General features: G+C 45.5%; 11 non-coding genes and 1 pseudogene across 11 annotated transcripts; all 12 read right to left on the minus strand.

The window, feature by feature from the left end:
* Nucleotides 1–656: 656 nt before the first annotated feature.
* LOC141231886 (U2 spliceosomal RNA) lies at nucleotides 657–748 on the minus strand (annotated as a pseudogene).
* Nucleotides 749–1,863: 1,115 nt separating this feature from the next.
* On the minus strand, nucleotides 1,864–2,054 carry LOC141232349 (U2 spliceosomal RNA). The gene has a single exon (XR_012298603.1). It is a non-coding gene; the product is annotated as a U2 spliceosomal RNA (small nuclear RNA).
* Nucleotides 2,055–3,169: 1,115 nt separating this feature from the next.
* LOC141232350 (U2 spliceosomal RNA) lies at nucleotides 3,170–3,360 on the minus strand. The gene has a single exon (XR_012298604.1). It is a non-coding gene; the product is annotated as a U2 spliceosomal RNA (small nuclear RNA).
* Nucleotides 3,361–4,475: 1,115 nt separating this feature from the next.
* LOC141232351 (U2 spliceosomal RNA) lies at nucleotides 4,476–4,666 on the minus strand. Its single transcript, XR_012298605.1, has one exon. It is a non-coding gene; the product is annotated as a U2 spliceosomal RNA (small nuclear RNA).
* A 1,114-nt stretch (nucleotides 4,667–5,780) lies between these two features.
* On the minus strand, nucleotides 5,781–5,971 carry LOC141232352 (U2 spliceosomal RNA). The gene has a single exon (XR_012298606.1). It is a non-coding gene; the product is annotated as a U2 spliceosomal RNA (small nuclear RNA).
* Nucleotides 5,972–7,086: 1,115 nt separating this feature from the next.
* Nucleotides 7,087–7,277, minus strand: LOC141232353 (U2 spliceosomal RNA). Its single transcript, XR_012298607.1, has one exon. It is a non-coding gene; the product is annotated as a U2 spliceosomal RNA (small nuclear RNA).
* Nucleotides 7,278–8,391: 1,114 nt separating this feature from the next.
* On the minus strand, nucleotides 8,392–8,582 carry LOC141232354 (U2 spliceosomal RNA). Its single transcript, XR_012298608.1, has one exon. It is a non-coding gene; the product is annotated as a U2 spliceosomal RNA (small nuclear RNA).
* A 1,115-nt stretch (nucleotides 8,583–9,697) lies between these two features.
* LOC141232355 (U2 spliceosomal RNA) lies at nucleotides 9,698–9,888 on the minus strand. Its single transcript, XR_012298609.1, has one exon. It is a non-coding gene; the product is annotated as a U2 spliceosomal RNA (small nuclear RNA).
* A 1,115-nt stretch (nucleotides 9,889–11,003) lies between these two features.
* LOC141232356 (U2 spliceosomal RNA) lies at nucleotides 11,004–11,194 on the minus strand. Its single transcript, XR_012298610.1, has one exon. It is a non-coding gene; the product is annotated as a U2 spliceosomal RNA (small nuclear RNA).
* A 1,115-nt stretch (nucleotides 11,195–12,309) lies between these two features.
* Nucleotides 12,310–12,500, minus strand: LOC141232357 (U2 spliceosomal RNA). The gene has a single exon (XR_012298611.1). It is a non-coding gene; the product is annotated as a U2 spliceosomal RNA (small nuclear RNA).
* Nucleotides 12,501–13,614: 1,114 nt separating this feature from the next.
* On the minus strand, nucleotides 13,615–13,805 carry LOC141232360 (U2 spliceosomal RNA). Its single transcript, XR_012298613.1, has one exon. It is a non-coding gene; the product is annotated as a U2 spliceosomal RNA (small nuclear RNA).
* Nucleotides 13,806–14,920: 1,115 nt separating this feature from the next.
* On the minus strand, nucleotides 14,921–15,111 carry LOC141232361 (U2 spliceosomal RNA). The gene has a single exon (XR_012298614.1). It is a non-coding gene; the product is annotated as a U2 spliceosomal RNA (small nuclear RNA).
* Nucleotides 15,112–15,495: the final 384 nt, after the last annotated feature.

Raw genomic sequence — 15,495 nt, forward strand, 5'->3', positions numbered from 1 at the left:
GCCACAGCGAGGAACAGGGACAAAAAGCCACCTCCAGCCGAAGCCAGAGGCGACCCAATCTTACCCCCAGCACCTGCCCGAGTTCTCACCCGAGCAAGGCACTGGGAGCCAAAGACTGTGCTCCCCTCCCGGAAGAGGGGAGCCAACAACGCTCTCCTCCCAAAAGAGGAGAGCCAGGGGGGTTCAGGGGGGAGCGGAACCTGATGGCCACACACTCCCCCCCTAGACCTGCCAAGAGAGGAACCCGTAAGGGAACCGCATCCCGACAAAATCCTAGTAGGACGTGACACACGTGAATAAGTGGACACACAGTGACAAAGAAATTAAATTAATAGTGAAGGTTTCACAGTATAATACTGCCCGGACCTTCGACCGGGAATTGAAAAATTCCCCATCCTAAGGCCAGAAGGCCCGGAATAAGGGTGTGTGCGAAGAAAGAAAATTTGAAGTGCTTGTGCAAATGTGCCATAAACTCAAGTGGGGTTCCCAATCCCAGTGAGCTAAGGCACCCCAGGGTCACCACTCCTGGGGCACTTCACACTTCGGGCTTTCGATCTTCCCCGGCCCAATGGCGTCGATCCTGGGGGGCCATGCTTTCCACCAGATGACTATATTAGCCACCTGGCGTACTAACAAGCGCCTAAACCCCAGTGTGCATAATGTATCAATCTACTAGGGCGGCCAACATCCAAAACCGCCTTTTCGAAAGATACTACACTTGATCTTAGCCAAAAGGCCGAGAAGCGATAACCAGAATTGGTTTCAAACTACGGAGCCACCCAAGGATCCTGAAAAGTCCATTTGTGGAGATGAGCTCCTGGACTCCCGTTAAGAAGACATGTTGTCAACCTCTAGATCCCTTACATGCCTGCACTTTTCGGCTTGCTGCTGCTGCAATCCACGCGTTTTAGATCTGCATAACTCCACCTCTTTAAACACAGCACCTTCACCCCCTGCTGTTCCCACCCGCCTCAACACCGTTGGAAGGGAGGAGAACCAATTAAGGCGGGGGGTGGGGTGGAACGAGCAGCTGTCTACCCTTAGCAGGAGGGCTCCTGATTACATACCTCTCCTGCTGCTGCTGCTGCTGGCTGTCCAGCAGCAGACTGAAGGTGGCTGCTGCTGTGCACAGGTATATAAAGGCTCAGAGCCTATTATGACACGCGCAGCCAGCGTTCCATTGCCACATTCCATCTACTGCAGGCAGGATACCTGGCTGGCTGAATGTCGCTGAGAAGCTCACAGAGACCGCCATAAGCAACAGTTTAACAGAATGCCACAGACTAATCAACCAAACTTTTTGGGTTGGGTTCTCTTTTATAGTCTGCAGGCATTAAATGAAAGAAGTCAGTGTTCCAGCAGAAGGAGACAACGTTTCAGAAAAGGCATTGTAGCAAACCAAAAAAGAAATTTTAAGCGCAGCAGAGTAACCAGCGCACATACCTGTTAGCTCAGGTGAGTTTAAAAGGCTGCTGTTGATAACAAGGGCATTTGCTAAATAGATGGTGTGTGTGCAACAATATACTGAAAGGTCAATTATATTGTGCAGCTTATCTCACCACCTGTAGTTATTTAGGTGAAAGCTCCAAAATGCTTGCCTAATATGTCTGTTTATCCAAAAGGAAGTAAAAAGGGAGAGCTAGAAAGATAGCATTGCATCACATTACATGGCAATGCAATGCACAGTTGCTGAAGTTGAACCAAAATGAGCTTGTAATCTGGCTTCTGCAACTTTGAACATGAAAAATCCAATGAGGAGAAGAAAAGCTAAGCCAAAGAGTCCATCCCAAAATCCGACAAACAAGCAAAATGAACAAAAAACATTGAATTCAATTCTTTCTGATTTTAGAAACTGCATTAAAGAAGGGGTGCACCGGTCCTGGAGATACTGCAATACCAGGTCAATGCGTGGAGTGGACAGAGCAAGCTCTTTTTCCATCTCCCTGTTCTAAAAATCCATTTAATATATGGTCCCCAGATAGGGGACGTATCAGATATTAAACTGATAAGAACAGATACTACACTTGATCTTAGCCAAAAGGCCGAGAAGCGATAACCAGAATTGGTTTCAAACTACGGAGCCACCCAAGGATCCTGAAAAGTCCATTTGTGGAGATGAGCTCCTGGACTCCCGTTAAGAAGACATGTTGTCAACCTCTAGATCCCTTACATGCCTGCACTTTTCGGCTTGCTGCTGCTGCAATCCACGCGTTTTAGATCTGCATAACTCCACCTCTTTAAACACAGCACCTTCACCCCCTGCTGTTCCCACCCGCCTCAACACCGTTGGAAGGGAGGAGAACCAATTAAGGCGGGGGGTGGGGTGGAACGAGCAGCTGTCTACCCTTAGCAGGAGGGCTCCTGATTACATACCTCTCCTGCTGCTGCTGCTGCTGGCTGTCCAGCAGCAGACTGAAGGTGGCTGCTGCTGTGCACAGGTATATAAAGGCTCAGAGCCTATTATGACACGCGCAGCCAGCGTTCCATTGCCACATTCCATCTACTGCAGGCAGGATACCTGGCTGGCTGAATGTCGCTGAGAAGCTCACAGAGACCGCCATAAGCAACAGTTTAACAGAATGCCACAGACTAATCAACCAAACTTTTTGGGTTGGGTTCTCTTTTATAGTCTGCAGGCATTAAATGAAAGAAGTCAGTGTTCCAGCAGAAGGAGACAACGTTTCAGAAAAGGCATTGTAGCAAACCAAAAAAGAAATTTTAAGCGCAGCAGAGTAACCAGCGCACATACCTGTTAGCTCAGGTGAGTTTAAAAGGCTGCTGTTGATAACAAGGGCATTTGCTAAATAGATGGTGTGTGTGCAACAATATACTGAAAGGTCAATTATATTGTGCAGCTTATCTCACCACCTGTAGTTATTTAGGTGAAAGCTCCAAAATGCTTGCCTAATATGTCTGTTTATCCAAAAGGAAGTAAAAAGGGAGAGCTAGAAAGATAGCATTGCATCACATTACATGGCAATGCAATGCACAGTTGCTGAAGTTGAACCAAAATGAGCTTGTAATCTGGCTTCTGCAACTTTGAACATGAAAAATCCAATGAGGAGAAGAAAAGCAAAGCCAAAGAGTCCATCCCAAAATCCGACAAACAAGCAAAATGAACAAAAAACATTGAATTCAATTCTTTCTGATTTTAGAAACTGCATTAAAGAAGGGGTGCACCGGTCCTGGAGATACTGCAATACCAGGTCAATGCGTGGAGTGGACAGAGCAAGCTCTTTTTCCATCTCCCTGTTCTAAAAATCCATTTAATATATGGTCCCCAGATAGGGGACGTATCAGATATTAAACTGATAAGAACAGATACTACACTTGATCTTAGCCAAAAGGCCGAGAAGCGATAACCAGAATTGGTTTCAAACTACGGAGCCACCCAAGGATCCTGAAAAGTCCATTTGTGGAGATGAGCTCCTGGACTCCCGTTAAGAAGACATGTTGTCAACCTCTAGATCCCTTACATGCCTGCACTTTTCGGCTTGCTGCTGCTGCAATCCACGCGTTTTAGATCTGCATAACTCCACCTCTTTAAACACAGCACCTTCACCCCCTGCTGTTCCCACCCGCCTCAACACCGTTGGAAGGGAGGAGAACCAATTAAGGCGGGGGGTGGGGTGGAACGAGCAGCTGTCTACCCTTAGCAGGAGGGCTCCTGATTACATACCTCTCCTGCTGCTGCTGCTGCTGGCTGTCCAGCAGCAGACTGAAGGTGGCTGCTGCTGTGCACAGGTATATAAAGGCTCAGAGCCTATTATGACACGCGCAGCCAGCGTTCCATTGCCACATTCCATCTACTGCAGGCAGGATACCTGGCTGGCTGAATGTCGCTGAGAAGCTCACAGAGACCGCCATAAGCAACAGTTTAACAGAATGCCACAGACTAATCAACCAAACTTTTTGGGTTGGGTTCTCTTTTATAGTCTGCAGGCATTAAATGAAAGAAGTCAGTGTTCCAGCAGAAGGAGACAACGTTTCAGAAAAGGCATTGTAGCAAACCAAAAAAGAAATTTTAAGCGCAGCAGAGTAACCAGCGCACATACCTGTTAGCTCAGGTGAGTTTAAAAGGCTGCTGTTGATAACAAGGGCATTTGCTAAATAGATGGTGTGTGTGCAACAATATACTGAAAGGTCAATTATATTGTGCAGCTTATCTCACCACCTGTAGTTATTTAGGTGAAAGCTCCAAAATGCTTGCCTAATATGTCTGTTTATCCAAAAGGAAGTAAAAAGGGAGAGCTAGAAAGATAGCATTGCATCACATTACATGGCAATGCAATGCACAGTTGCTGAAGTTGAACCAAAATGAGCTTTTAATCTGGCTTCTGCAACTTTGAACATGAAAAATCCAATGAGGAGAAGAAAAGCAAAGCCAAAGAGTCCATCCCAAAATCCGACAAACAAGCAAAATGAACAAAAAACATTGAATTCAATTCTTTCTGATTTTAGAAACTGCATTAAAGAAGGGGTGCACCGGTCCTGGAGATACTGCAATACCAGGTCAATGCGTGGAGTGGACAGAGCAAGCTCTTTTTCCATCTCCCTGTTCTAAAAATCCATTTAATATATGGTCCCCAGATAGGGGACGTATCAGATATTAAACTGATAAGAACAGATACTACACTTGATCTTAGCCAAAAGGCCGAGAAGCGATAACCAGAATTGGTTTCAAACTACGGAGCCACCCAAGGATCCTGAAAAGTCCATTTGTGGAGATGAGCTCCTGGACTCCCGTTAAGAAGACATGTTGTCAACCTCTAGATCCCTTACATGCCTGCACTTTTCGGCTTGCTGCTGCTGCAATCCACGCATTTTAGATCTGCATAACTCCACCTCTTTAAACACAGCACCTTCACCCCCTGCTGTTCCCACCCGCCTCAACACCGTTGGAAGGGAGGAGAACCAATTAAGGCGGGGGTGGGGTGGAACGAGCAGCTGTCTACCCTTAGCAGGAGGGCTCCTGATTACATACCTCTCCTGCTGCTGCTGCTGCTGGCTGTCCAGCAGCAGACTGAAGGTGGCTGCTGCTGTGCACAGGTATATAAAGGCTCAGAGCCTATTATGACACGCGCAGCCAGCGTTCCATTGCCACATTCCATCTACTGCAGGCAGGATACCTGGCTGGCTGAATGTCGCTGAGAAGCTCACAGAGACCGCCATAAGCAACAGTTTAACAGAATGCCACAGACTAATCAACCAAACTTTTTGGGTTGGGTTCTCTTTTATAGTCTGCAGGCATTAAATGAAAGAAGTCAGTGTTCCAGCAGAAGGAAACAACGTTTCAGAAAAGGCATTGTAGCAAACCAAAAAAGAAATTTTAAGCGCAGCAGAGTAACCAGCGCACATACCTGTTAGCTCAGGTGAGTTTAAAAGGCTGCTGTTGATAACAAGGGCATTTGCTAAATAGATGGTGTGTGTGCAACAATATACTGAAAGGTCAATTATATTGTGCAGCTTATCTCACCACCTGTAGTTATTTAGGTGAAAGCTCCAAAATGCTTGCCTAATATGTCTGTTTATCCAAAAGGAAGTAAAAAGGGAGAGCTAGAAAGATAGCATTGCATCACATTACATGGCAATGCAATGCACAGTTGCTGAAGTTGAACCAAAATGAGCTTGTAATCTGGCTTCTGCAACTTTGAACATGAAAAATCCAATGAGGAGAAGAAAAGCAAAGCCAAAGAGTCCATCCCAAAATCCGACAAACAAGCAAAATGAACAAAAAACATTGAATTCAATTCTTTCTGATTTTAGAAACTGCATTAAAGAAGGGGTGCACCGGTCCTGGAGATACTGCAATACCAGGTCAATGCGTGGAGTGGACAGAGCAAGCTCTTTTTCCATCTCCCTGTTCTAAAAATCCATTTAATATATGGTCCCCAGATAGGGGACGTATCAGATATTAAACTGATAAGAACAGATACTACACTTGATCTTAGCCAAAAGGCCGAGAAGCGATAACCAGAATTGGTTTCAAACTACGGAGCCACCCAAGGATCCTGAAAAGTCCATTTGTGGAGATGAGCTCCTGGACTCCCGTTAAGAAGACATGTTGTCAACCTCTAGATCCCTTACATGCCTGCACTTTTCGGCTTGCTGCTGCTGCAATCCACGCGTTTTAGATCTGCATAACTCCACCTCTTTAAACACAGCACCTTCACTCCCTGCTGTTCCCACCCGCCTCAACACCGTTGGAAGGGAGGAGAACCAATTAAGGCGGGGGGTGGGGTGGAACGAGCAGCTGTCTACCCTTAGCAGGAGGGCTCCTGATTACATACCTCTCCTGCTGCTGCTGCTGCTGGCTGTCCAGCAGCAGACTGAAGGTGGCTGCTGCTGTGCACAGGTATATAAAGGCTCAGAGCCTATTATGACACGCGCAGCCAGCGTTCCATTGCCACATTCCATCTACTGCAGGCAGGATACCTGGCTGGCTGAATGTCGCTGAGAAGCTCACAGAGACCGCCATAAGCAACAGTTTAACAGAATGCCACAGACTAATCAACCAAACTTTTTGGGTTGGGTTCTCTTTTATAGTCTGCAGGCATTAAATGAAAGAAGTCAGTGTTCCAGCAGAAGGAGACAACGTTTCAGAAAAGGCATTGTAGCAAACCAAAAAAGAAATTTTAAGCGCAGCAGAGTAACCAGCGCACATACCTGTTAGCTCAGGTGAGTTTAAAAGGCTGCTGTTGATAACAAGGGCATTTGCTAAATAGATGGTGTGTGTGCAACAATATACTGAAAGGTCAATTATATTGTGCAGCTTATCTCACCACCTGTAGTTATTTAGGTGAAAGCTCCAAAATGCTTGCCTAATATGTCTGTTTATCCAAAAGGAAGTAAAAAGGGAGAGCTAGAAAGATAGCATTGCATCACATTACATGGCAATGCAATGCACAGTTGCTGAAGTTGAACCAAAATGAGCTTTTAATCTGGCTTCTGCAACTTTGAACATGAAAAATCCAATGAGGAGAAGAAAAGCAAAGCCAAAGAGTCCATCCCAAAATCCGACAAACAAGCAAAATGAACAAAAAACATTGAATTCAATTCTTTCTGATTTTAGAAACTGCATTAAAGAAGGGGTGCACCGGTCCTGGAGATACTGCAATACCAGGTCAATGCGTGGAGTGGACAGAGCAAGCTCTTTTTCCATCTCCCTGTTCTAAAAATCCATTTAATATATGGTCCCCAGATAGGGGACGTATCAGATATTAAACTGATAAGAACAGATACTACACTTGATCTTAGCCAAAAGGCCGAGAAGCGATAACCAGAATTGGTTTCAAACTACGGAGCCACCCAAGGATCCTGAAAAGTCCATTTGTGGAGATGAGCTCCTGGACTCCCGTTAAGAAGACATGTTGTCAACCTCTAGATCCCTTACATGCCTGCACTTTTCGGCTTGCTGCTGCTGCAATCCACGCATTTTAGATCTGCATAACTCCACCTCTTTAAACACAGCACCTTCACCCCCTGCTGTTCCCACCCGCCTCAACACCGTTGGAAGGGAGGAGAACCAATTAAGGCGGGGGTGGGGTGGAACGAGCAGCTGTCTACCCTTAGCAGGAGGGCTCCTGATTACATACCTCTCCTGCTGCTGCTGCTGCTGGCTGTCCAGCAGCAGACTGAAGGTGGCTGCTGCTGTGCACAGGTATATAAAGGCTCAGAGCCTATTATGACACGCGCAGCCAGCGTTCCATTGCCACATTCCATCTACTGCAGGCAGGATACCTGGCTGGCTGAATGTCGCTGAGAAGCTCACAGAGACCGCCATAAGCAACAGTTTAACAGAATGCCACAGACTAATCAACCAAACTTTTTGGGTTGGGTTCTCTTTTATAGTCTGCAGGCATTAAATGAAAGAAGTCAGTGTTCCAGCAGAAGGAAACAACGTTTCAGAAAAGGCATTGTAGCAAACCAAAAAAGAAATTTTAAGCGCAGCAGAGTAACCAGCGCACATACCTGTTAGCTCAGGTGAGTTTAAAAGGCTGCTGTTGATAACAAGGGCATTTGCTAAATAGATGGTGTGTGTGCAACAATATACTGAAAGGTCAATTATATTGTGCAGCTTATCTCACCACCTGTAGTTATTTAGGTGAAAGCTCCAAAATGCTTGCCTAATATGTCTGTTTATCCAAAAGGAAGTAAAAAGGGAGAGCTAGAAAGATAGCATTGCATCACATTACATGGCAATGCAATGCACAGTTGCTGAAGTTGAACCAAAATGAGCTTGTAATCTGGCTTCTGCAACTTTGAACATGAAAAATCCAATGAGGAGAAGAAAAGCAAAGCCAAAGAGTCCATCCCAAAATCCGACAAACAAGCAAAATGAACAAAAAACATTGAATTCAATTCTTTCTGATTTTAGAAACTGCATTAAAGAAGGGGTGCACCGGTCCTGGAGATACTGCAATACCAGGTCAATGCGTGGAGTGGACAGAGCAAGCTCTTTTTCCATCTCCCTGTTCTAAAAATCCATTTAATATATGGTCCCCAGATAGGGGACGTATCAGATATTAAACTGATAAGAACAGATACTACACTTGATCTTAGCCAAAAGGCCGAGAAGCGATAACCAGAATTGGTTTCAAACTACGGAGCCACCCAAGGATCCTGAAAAGTCCATTTGTGGAGATGAGCTCCTGGACTCCCGTTAAGAAGACATGTTGTCAACCTCTAGATCCCTTACATGCCTGCACTTTTCGGCTTGCTGCTGCTGCAATCCACGCGTTTTAGATCTGCATAACTCCACCTCTTTAAACACAGCACCTTCACTCCCTGCTGTTCCCACCCGCCTCAACACCGTTGGAAGGGAGGAGAACCAATTAAGGCGGGGGGTGGGGTGGAACGAGCAGCTGTCTACCCTTAGCAGGAGGGCTCCTGATTACATACCTCTCCTGCTGCTGCTGCTGCTGGCTGTCCAGCAGCAGACTGAAGGTGGCTGCTGCTGTGCACAGGTATATAAAGGCTCAGAGCCTATTATGACACGCGCAGCCAGCGTTCCATTGCCACATTCCATCTACTGCAGGCAGGATACCTGGCTGGCTGAATGTCGCTGAGAAGCTCACAGAGACCGCCATAAGCAACAGTTTAACAGAATGCCACAGACTAATCAACCAAACTTTTTGGGTTGGGTTCTCTTTTATAGTCTGCAGGCATTAAATGAAAGAAGTCAGTGTTCCAGCAGAAGGAGACAACGTTTCAGAAAAGGCATTGTAGCAAACCAAAAAAGAAATTTTAAGCGCAGCAGAGTAACCAGCGCACATACCTGTTAGCTCAGGTGAGTTTAAAAGGCTGCTGTTGATAACAAGGGCATTTGCTAAATAGATGGTGTGTGTGCAACAATATACTGAAAGGTCAATTATATTGTGCAGCTTATCTCACCACCTGTAGTTATTTAGGTGAAAGCTCCAAAATGCTTGCCTAATATGTCTGTTTATCCAAAAGGAAGTAAAAAGGGAGAGCTAGAAAGATAGCATTGCATCACATTACATGGCAATGCAATGCACAGTTGCTGAAGTTGAACCAAAATGAGCTTGTAATCTGGCTTCTGCAACTTTGAACATGAAAAATCCAATGAGGAGAAGAAAAGCAAAGCCAAAGAGTCCATCCCAAAATCCGACAAACAAGCAAAATGAACAAAAAACATTGAATTCAATTCTTTCTGATTTTAGAAACTGCATTAAAGAAGGGGTGCACCGGTCCTGGAGATACTGCAATACCAGGTCAATGCGTGGAGTGGACAGAGCAAGCTCTTTTTCCATCTCCCTGTTCTAAAAATCCATTTAATATATGGTCCCCAGATAGGGGACGTATCAGATATTAAACTGATAAGAACAGATACTACACTTGATCTTAGCCAAAAGGCCGAGAAGCGATAACCAGAATTGGTTTCAAACTACGGAGCCACCCAAGGATCCTGAAAAGTCCATTTGTGGAGATGAGCTCCTGGACTCCCGTTAAGAAGACATGTTGTCAACCTCTAGATCCCTTACATGCCTGCACTTTTCGGCTTGCTGCTGCTGCAATCCACGCGTTTTAGATCTGCATAACTCCACCTCTTTAAACACAGCACCTTCACTCCCTGCTGTTCCCACCCGCCTCAACACCGTTGGAAGGGAGGAGAACCAATTAAGGCGGGGGGTGGGGTGGAACGAGCAGCTGTCTACCCTTAGCAGGAGGGCTCCTGATTACATACCTCTCCTGCTGCTGCTGCTGCTGGCTGTCCAGCAGCAGACTGAAGGTGGCTGCTGCTGTGCACAGGTATATAAAGGCTCAGAGCCTATTATGACACGCGCAGCCAGCGTTCCATTGCCACATTCCATCTACTGCAGGCAGGATACCTGGCTGGCTGAATGTCGCTGAGAAGCTCACAGAGACCGCCATAAGCAACAGTTTAACAGAATGCCACAGACTAATCAACCAAACTTTTTGGGTTGGGTTCTCTTTTATAGTCTGCAGGCATTAAATGAAAGAAGTCAGTGTTCCAGCAGAAGGAGACAACGTTTCAGAAAAGGCATTGTAGCAAACCAAAAAAGAAATTTTAAGCGCAGCAGAGTAACCAGCGCACATACCTGTTAGCTCAGGTGAGTTTAAAAGGCTGCTGTTGATAACAAGGGCATTTGCTAAATAGATGGTGTGTGTGCAACAATATACTGAAAGGTCAATTATATTGTGCAGCTTATCTCACCACCTGTAGTTATTTAGGTGAAAGCTCCAAAATGCTTGCCTAATATGTCTGTTTATCCAAAAGGAAGTAAAAAGGGAGAGCTAGAAAGATAGCATTGCATCACATTACATGGCAATGCAATGCACAGTTGCTGAAGTTGAACCAAAATGAGCTTGTAATCTGGCTTCTGCAACTTTGAACATGAAAAATCCAATGAGGAGAAGAAAAGCAAAGCCAAAGAGTCCATCCCAAAATCCGACAAACAAGCAAAATGAACAAAAAACATTGAATTCAATTCTTTCTGATTTTAGAAACTGCATTAAAGAAGGGGTGCACCGGTCCTGGAGATACTGCAATACCAGGTCAATGCGTGGAGTGGACAGAGCAAGCTCTTTTTCCATCTCCCTGTTCTAAAAATCCATTTAATATATGGTCCCCAGATAGGGGACGTATCAGATATTAAACTGATAAGAACAGATACTACACTTGATCTTAGCCAAAAGGCCGAGAAGCGATAACCAGAATTGGTTTCAAACTACGGAGCCACCCAAGGATCCTGAAAAGTCCATTTGTGGAGATGAGCTCCTGGACTCCCGTTAAGAAGACATGTTGTCAACCTCTAGATCCCTTACATGCCTGCACTTTTCGGCTTGCTGCTGCTGCAATCCACGCGTTTTAGATCTGCATAACTCCACCTCTTTAAACACAGCACCTTCACCCCCTGCTGTTCCCACCCGCCTCAACACCGTTGGAAGGGAGGAGAACCAATTAAGGCGGGGGGTGGGGTGGAACGAGCAGCTGTCTACCCTTAGCAGGAGGGCTCCTGATTACATACCTCTCCTGCTGCTGCTGCTGCTGGCTGTCCAGCAGCAGACTGAAGGTGGCTGCTGCTGTGCACAGGTATATAAAGGCTCAGAGCCTATTATGACACGCGCAGCCAGCGTTCCATTGCCACATTCCATCTACTGCAGGCAGGATACCTGGCTGGCTGAATGTCGCTGAGAAGCTCACAGAGACCGCCATAAGCAACAGTTTAACAGAATGCCACAGACTAATCAACCAAACTTTTTGGGTTGGGTTCTCTTTTATAGTCTGCAGGCATTAAATGAAAGAAGTCAGTGTTCCAGCAGAAGGAGACAACGTTTCAGAAAAGGCATTGTAGCAAACCAAAAAAGAAATTTTAAGCGCAGCAGAGTAACCAGCGCACATACCTGTTAGCTCAGGTGAGTTTAAAAGGCTGTTGTTGATAACAAGGGCATTTGCTAAATAGATGGTGTGTGTGCAACAATATACTGAAAGGTCAATTATATTGTGCAGCTTATCTCACCACCTGTAGTTATTTAGGTGAAAGCTCCAAAATGCTTGCCTAATATGTCTGTTTATCCAAAAGGAAGTAAAAAGGGAGAGCTAGAAAGATAGCATTGCATCACATTACATGGCAATGCAATGCACAGTTGCTGAAGTTGAACCAAAATGAGCTTGTAATCTGGCTTCTGCAACTTTGAACATGAAAAATCCAATGAGGAGAAGAAAAGCAAAGCCAAAGAGTCCATCCCAAAATCCGACAAACAAGCAAAATGAACAAAAAACATTGAATTCAATTCTTTCTGATTTTAGAAACTGCATTAAAGAAGGGGTGCACCGGTCCTGGAGATACTGCAATACCAGGTCAATGCGTGGAGTGGACAGAGCAAGCTCTTTTTCCATCTCCCTGTTCTAAAAATCCATTTAATATATGGTCCCCAGATAGGGGACGTATCAGATATTAAACTGATAAGAACAGATACTACACTTGATCTTAGCCAAAAGGCCGAGAAGCGATAACCAGAATTGGTTTCAAACTACGGAGCCACCCAAGGATCCTGAAAAGTCCATTTGTGGAGATGAGCTCCTGGACTCCCGTTAAGAAGACATGTTGTCAACCTCTAGATCCCTTACATGCCTGCACTTTTCGGCTTGCTGCTGCTGCAATCCACGCGTTTTAGATCTGCATAACTCCACCTCTTTAAACACAGCACCTTCACCCCCTGCTGTTCCCACCCGCCTCAACACCGTTGGAAGGGAGGAGAACCAATTAAGGCGGGGGGTGGGGTGGAACGAGCAGCTGTCTACCCTTAGCAGGAGGGCTCCTGATTACATACCTCTCCTGCTGCTGCTGCTGCTGGCTGTCCAGCAGCAGACTGAAGGTGGCTGCTGCTGTGCACAGGTATATAAAGGCTCAGAGCCTATTATGACACGCGCAGCCAGCGTTCCATTGCCACATTCCATCTACTGCAGGCAGGATACCTGGCTGGCTGAATGTCGCTGAGAAGCTCACAGAGACCGCCATAAGCAACAGTTTAACAGAATGCCACAGACTAATCAACCAAACTTTTTGGGTTGGGTTCTCTTTTATAGTCTGCAGGCATTAAATGAAAGAAGTCAGTGTTCCAGCAGAAGGAGACAACGTTTCAGAAAAGGCATTGTAGCAAACCAAAAAGAAATTTTAAGCGCAGCAGAGTAACCAGCGCACATACCTGTTAGCTCAGGTGAGTTTAAAAGGCTGTTGTTGATAACAAGGGCATTTGCTAAATAGATGGTGTGTGTGCAACAATATACTGAAAGGTCAATTATATTGTGCAGCTTATCTCACCACCTGTAGTTATTTAGGTGAAAGCTCCAAAATGCTTGCCTAATATGTCTGTTTATCCAAAAGGAAGTAAAAAGGGAGAGCTAGAAAGATAGCATTGCATCACATTACATGGCAATGCAATGCACAGTTGCTGAAGTTGAACCAAAATGAGCTTGTAATCTGGCTTCTGCAACTTTGAACATGAAAAATCCAATGAGGAGAAGAAAAGCAAAGCCAAAGAGTCCATCCCAAAATCCGACAAACAAGCAAAATGAACAAAAAACATTGAATTCAATTCTTTCTGATTTTAGAAACTGCATTAAAGAAGGGGTGCACCGGTCCTGGAGATACTGCAATACCAGGTCAATGCGTGGAGTGGACAGAGCAAGCTCTTTTTCCATCTCCCTGTTCTAAAAATCCATTTAATATATGGTCCCCAGATAGGGGACGTATCAGATATTAAACTGATAAGAACAGATACTACACTTGATCTTAGCCAAAAGGCCGAGAAGCGATAACCAGAATTGGTTTCAAACTACGGAGCCACCCAAGGATCCTGAAAAGTCCATTTGTGGAGATGAGCTCCTGGACTCCCGTTAAGAAGACATGTTGTCAACCTCTAGATCCCTTACATGCCTGCACTTTTCGGCTTGCTGCTGCTGCAATCCACGCGTTTTAGATCTGCATAACTCCACCTCTTTAAACACAGCACCTTCACTCCCTGCTGTTCCCACCCGCCTCAACACCGTTGGAAGGGAGGAGAACCAATTAAGGCGGGGGGTGGGGTGGAACGAGCAGCTGTCTACCCTTAGCAGGAGGGCTCCTGATTACATACCTCTCCTGCTGCTGCTGCTGCTGGCTGTCCAGCAGCAGACTGAAGGTGGCTGCTGCTGTGCACAGGTATATAAAGGCTCAGAGCCTATTATGACACGCGCAGCCAGCGTTCCATTGCCACATTCCATCTACTGCAGGCAGGATACCTGGCTGGCTGAATGTCGCTGAGAAGCTCACAGAGACCGCCATAAGCAACAGTTTAACAGAATGCCACAGACTAATCAACCAAACTTTTTGGGTTGGGTTCTCTTTTATAGTCTGCAGGCATTAAATGAAAGAAGTCAGTGTTCCAGCAGAAGGAGACAACGTTTCAGAAAAGGCATTGTAGCAAACCAAAAAAGAAATTTTAAGCGCAGCAGAGTAACCAGCGCACATACCTGTTAGCTCAGGTGAGTTTAAAAGGCTGCTGTTGATAACAAGGGCATTTGCTAAATAGATGGTGTGTGTGCAACAATATACTGAAAGGTCAATTATATTGTGCAGCTTATCTCACCACCTGTAGTTATTTAGGTGAAAGCTCCAAAATGCTTGCCTAATATGTCTGTTTATCCAAAAGGAAGTAAAAAGGGAGAGCTAGAAAGATAGCATTGCATCACATTACATGGCAATGCAATGCACAGTTGCTGAAGTTGAACCAAAATGAGCTTGTAATCTGGCTTCTGCAACTTTGAACATGAAAAATCCAATGAGGAGAAGAAAAGCAAAGCCAAAGAGTCCATCCCAAAATCCGACAAACAAGCAAAATGAACAAAAAACATTGAATTCAATTCTTTCTGATTTTAGAAACTGCATTAAAGAAGGGGTGCACCGGTCCTGGAGATACTGCAATACCAGGTCAATGCGTGGAGTGGACAGAGCAAGCTCTTTTTCCATCTCCCTGTTCTAAAAATCCATTTAATATATGGTCCCCAGATAGGGGACGTATCAGATATTAAACTGATAAGAACAGATACTACACTTGATCTTAGCCAAAAGGCCGAGAAGCGATAACCAGAATTGGTTTCAAACTACGGAGCCACCCAAGGATCCTGAAAAGTCCATTTGTGGAGATGAGCTCCTGGACTCCCGTTAAGAAGACATGTTGTCAACCTCTAGATCCCTTACATGCCTGCACTTTTCGGCTTGCTGCTGCTGCAATCCACGCGTTTTAGATCTGCATAACTCCACCTCTTTAAACACAGCACCTTCACCCCCTGCTGTTCCCACCCGCCTCAACACCGTTGGAAGGGAGGAGAACCAATTAAGGCGGGGGGTGGGGTGGAACGAGCAGCTGTCTACCCTTAGCAGGAGGGCTCCTGATTACATACCTCTCCTGCTGCTGCTGCTGCTGGCTGTCCAGCAGCAGACTGAAGGTGGCTGCTGCTGTGCACAG

The sequence above is a fragment of the Phyllobates terribilis genome, unplaced genomic scaffold, assembly GCF_046119375.1.
Source record: "Phyllobates terribilis strain yellow unplaced genomic scaffold, ASM4611937v1 Scaffold_538__1_contigs__length_1162401, whole genome shotgun sequence".
NCBI classification, from domain to species: domain Eukaryota; kingdom Metazoa; phylum Chordata; class Amphibia; order Anura; family Dendrobatidae; genus Phyllobates; species Phyllobates terribilis.